Raw genomic sequence first — 5,004 nt, forward strand, 5'->3', positions numbered from 1 at the left:
ATAAGTATGTATTACATAATTAGGGTTAACATACAAAACAAATCTAAAAAAAGTAAAAACTAATCTAACAAAGGAGATTGATCACTGTCCATTCACATAGTCCTCCATGTTATGATAAGCTTCAAACAGCTATCTGGGTGAAGGAACGGTTTGTTGACACACGTTTTACAAAAATAGATCGTTTCTTTTCTCAGATATTTTTTGTAGCAGACATGGCATCTATGACCCTTTGCGTCTCTTCTCATGAGATGAAGTTTTCCGTCTAGCCGTGGTACGCGGGGTGCAGAGCGCGACTGAGAAAGAAAGAGGCAGGCAGCCGTCAATGACCTTGACATGCCGCTAAAACCCCTCCCCCCACCAAGCAGCCCGAGCCATTCCGGCACACCCTTCTCCTAACTTACTGCCACCAAACTACTTCACTCAATAACTACAGAACTGATTGCAAATTTACTTTTTAGAGTACAACTGGGTGTGATGTAGGAATAAAATATTCATGACTTATTCTAAGGCAACGTACATTATAAATTTCATCTACATCAATTCAATAGGTATGATCGAGTATGAAACAACCTAACAACTTCAGTTCAGTACGCCGAGTGGAGAGCGACTCAGTAAACAAAGAGGCAACCAACCGACAATGACCTTCATTCAGTTGCCGCTAAAGCCCTCATCCCCCCCCCCCCCCCCCCAAGCAGCTCAAGCCACTCCGGCACCCACCCCCCAACCATACTGCCGCCAAACCACTTATATTATGTTCCCGATTAGCTGGAATAGCTGACAACTGCAAACAATAAGGATATTCATGAACATTATTATGCGTATATACACGCACTTGACGCTTGGCCAAAATAAGTGTATGCGTAAATATACGCATATGATCCCCGGGAAATGTTAAGTTAGGCGTATATAACCGTCATTGACCCGGGAAGGGTTAATATATAATTTACTTCTTGAACATTTTAGCCTGACAGTACCTGTACTTTGCAATATTAATATTGTAGGTATGATAAAGAAGATGGGGTTAGAAAATGAGGTGTTACAAAATTAAATATTTAATTATACAAATTAAATACATTATACAAATATTTCTATTCAACATTTCTTAAATAATTTTTTTTGTATCTGTTTAAAGCAGAACTTTATATACATATTGATAAATTAGTCATATTGTGAATGACAATTGGATTTTCATAAAACTTTGGTATATAAAATCTTGTTATATCTAAGTTATGTTGGACATGTAACAAAATATAGTTAGTATATTTATAAATATACTACTAGTAATCTTATCCACAATTTATTAAACTGTAAAAAAACAACATCTGTAGAGATATTTATTTTCATAAAATCACAATATTAATTGAGGTTTATCAAAATAATGTTAATATTAAAATATTTACAGTACAAAAAATCTTTATTTGTATAATATATTATACGAGTTTTGTGTTGTCTAGTGCTGTGAGCACGTGTGGCAAATGTTTACCCTTATATCATCAACTTTACAATATATTTTGGTCGGCTACAGGACATTATATTAATAATCAAATTTTTCTCCTGGTTTTATATTGAAATGACGTAAAGTATTGTATATATGTTTATCAGTAGAACATTTTTATAATTCACATCTGACACGTTTTAAATAGACAAGTTACTAAAAAGTAGAACTAAAATGACTAAAACTATTTAAATCAGCCTCTAAAGCTAATGTTAGTTTGACTATACAAGATGGTAGACCAGTGACAAACCAGAGTACTAAGTCTTCTAAATGTGTAATTTTTAGTGTGTCTTTAGACAAAGGACATTTGATGGACTTTGTCAGCAACACATATAAAGTACTGTGAGTCAAACTGCCTATGTTAATCACGTAAGAAATCTTTAATAATAGAATATTAACAAGTCAGTCCACTCTATGGCAACGCTTGAATTTGACATACTTCTAACAAATTGATCCTTTATTAATAATACAAGATTGAAGCTGAATATATCAGTATGAATAAAAATAACTCTTTTAAATAATAAGGTAAAAAAAACCTGACTTATCACAACAATAAGAACACATTTAACTCATTGACATCACAAAAATAGCCAACATAAAAGTGGCAATACATACATCACTGGTATTTCAATTTAAGTTGTCTGAAACACCAATACTTTTATTATCCAGGTGCTTCACTATATGTGACACAGTACCGCTGACCTAGATACTATGTCAATTGTGCTGATCCACCACAACACTTCTTGACTGAATATAAATAACATGGTGGCTACCATTGCATTTTAAATATGTCTATCATTGCACATTTACACTCTGATTCACTATTCTTATACTTTATTTTTTTAAATGGACTATTAATCCCCCAATACACAATTCAATATCACTGAAGTGTATTAAAATAAATTACTTATGACTAAACGCAATTTAATTCTATTCAGTCATTATATATCTAGTTTCCACCACTTTACCAATTGAAAACAACCAGACCATCATTAAGCCACATCACTTTGTCTATGCATTTTTTTACAGTTTTTACAGTAGGTTAAAGTCAATATTTTTCTCAAAATGTCAAAACCCATAACTCCCAAATATCAATGCTGAGGCTGTGGTATTAGGGTGAAATATTCTGGTATACTTTGCACTAGTTCCTGCAATAAATTGTACAATGGTGGCTGTGTCAATATTCTTATCAACTTTTGAAAAAGGCAGTAAAAGATCAAATAAAACCAGGACATGTAAAAACTAATACCCATACAGAGCTAGCTGATGCCATAAAACCCCTAAGTATGTTAAATACTAATAACCTACCAATTAACACATCACTTAGTTCAGAAGTGAACTACATGGCCTATGGAAGGTAAAACAAGCTCCAACCCCTACCATATCTGAGCCAAAGAGGAGACTATGGCAAATATTGAACACCAGCACAGCACTGCCAACTGGCTCTAAATTTAAGCTGGACAATATTACATCTAAAGTTGAAGAGCATGAAAATGGAGAAGAGACAGATTTTGAAACATCATTGTCTCTAGCAGCAGAGGCCAGAAACATTCTCTTAGCAGAAAATTGCAACTTAAAAAGTGACAATGAATTCCTTAATAACCAAAATTTAATAAGAAAAGAAATACTAGCTGAAATGGAGGCAACTCTATAAGTCATGACAGAGACAGGAAAAAATATTCAACTGAAATTGAAAAATTTACAGAAAAATATACAAGCCGCTGTAGCTCAACTTTTAAAGGAAAAACAGAATAGTTCTGAAATGCAACTCTTGTTTGAAGAGCATGATAATAAACAAACCCTTATACTTCAGAGGACATTAAAAATATACTCCAAAATATTATATCTAAAATCAACAAATAAAATTCAAATAGGTCTGAAAATAACCAGTCTGATTTAAAGACATATACTAACTCTGAGACATAGACCCCCAAAATGAAATGACCTTAACAAACGTACCCTCTTATGTCACAAACTCTATTATACATGAAAAAATAGGCAGTATGGCATAGGACACTTTTAAGTCTTTAGAAGAGAAGATAAACCTCTCATCCAGACAAGAGATATATAAGCCTCACTCAATACTAATACCAAAGATTTGTCATAAGGATACAAGTAGAAATCTGCATCAATAAAACAAAATTGCTGTAGTATTTCATTCTAAGTTGCAAAAATACAGCCAAATTCTAATTTCCACTCTGAATAAAATTAACAGACAATCGAAAAAAGATTCAAGAGAATCTCTACTCTCTGACACTAGACACTCCGAGGAAACCAGGCAAACCACCGTCCTTTTGTCTATAACCAAGACCAAACATAACCATAATTTGACACAGGAAACAGCCAAGCCTATACAAAAAGTGACACACATGATAGTAACCAAGCCAAACCACTCCAAATCAACCAAAAGAGACAGCCAAATCTGTATTCAAAAATTGGACATGACCACAACTATGACCATTTTACGACCACAGAAGGCAGTTATAAAAGTTAATCACAACTAAATCCTACAATCATATTGCCAGGACCCTTGAAAAAAGAGGGACAATAGTAAACTATCACAGTTGAAGTGCGCAGAACTGATAGCACTCATTGAACAATCTCTCAGTGGTTTGCCCTCTTAGTGATGATGACGACGCATAATTTAGACAAAGTAGATCAACATAAGGAATTCAGGGGTAAAGTAGTAGCACAGGACAAATACTCCTGCTAATCCAGGATTTGTAAAATAAAAATATTCTCTTTCCTTTCTGAGGGAACACCGTTTCTCTGAACACCAATTGGAACAGACACTGCCTGGTTGGCAACATGTGGACTGGAGTTCTGTGACTGACAAGGGAACTATTTGTCTCTTTCTAGATTACAGAAAAGCATTTGACTGACTGGGTCACAGACTTATTTCAAATAAGCAGCAAAACTACTGGGAATCAGAGAAGTAGCCAATGACTGGTTTGTTAGCTACCTTGAGGAACGACAACTAGTAGTAGAGGTAACACAAAGTCAACAATTGGACCACTACATATAGGTAAAACCCTCAACCAATGACATAAGGTGTTCTCTCAGGGGTCTGTTCTTGGCCCAATCTTTTTATCCTTCTAATAATAATTCCCCTAACTACGTCCAAAATCAAAACACTACACTACTGATAAAATAACACAGCATAATGCTATTTATGACATTGCAACTACATCCCTGACTACAACCTCGAACTACGTCCCCCCCCCCACCCCCCCCCCCCCCCACCCCCCCCCCCCCCCACCCCCCCCCCCCCCCACCCCCCCCCCCCCCCACCCCCCCCCCCCCCCACCCCCCCCAAAAGCATGATGTGACCGAAAGACATTCTCAGGCCAATGCTGGCAGCCAACACACACAATAATACTGAAGGTGTAAGTTTCAGAAAGCTCGCAGTAAAACTACAACTGTTAGTGATCAGAAATACGGTGGCCACAGCAAATGTGCTGAAATCAAACAATGACTTATGTAAAGCAATACACAACCAGTGAATCGCA

The sequence above is a fragment of the Homalodisca vitripennis genome, chromosome 6 (genome assembly GCF_021130785.1).
Source record: "Homalodisca vitripennis isolate AUS2020 chromosome 6, UT_GWSS_2.1, whole genome shotgun sequence".
Classification (NCBI taxonomy): Eukaryota; Metazoa; Arthropoda; class Insecta; order Hemiptera; family Cicadellidae; genus Homalodisca; species Homalodisca vitripennis.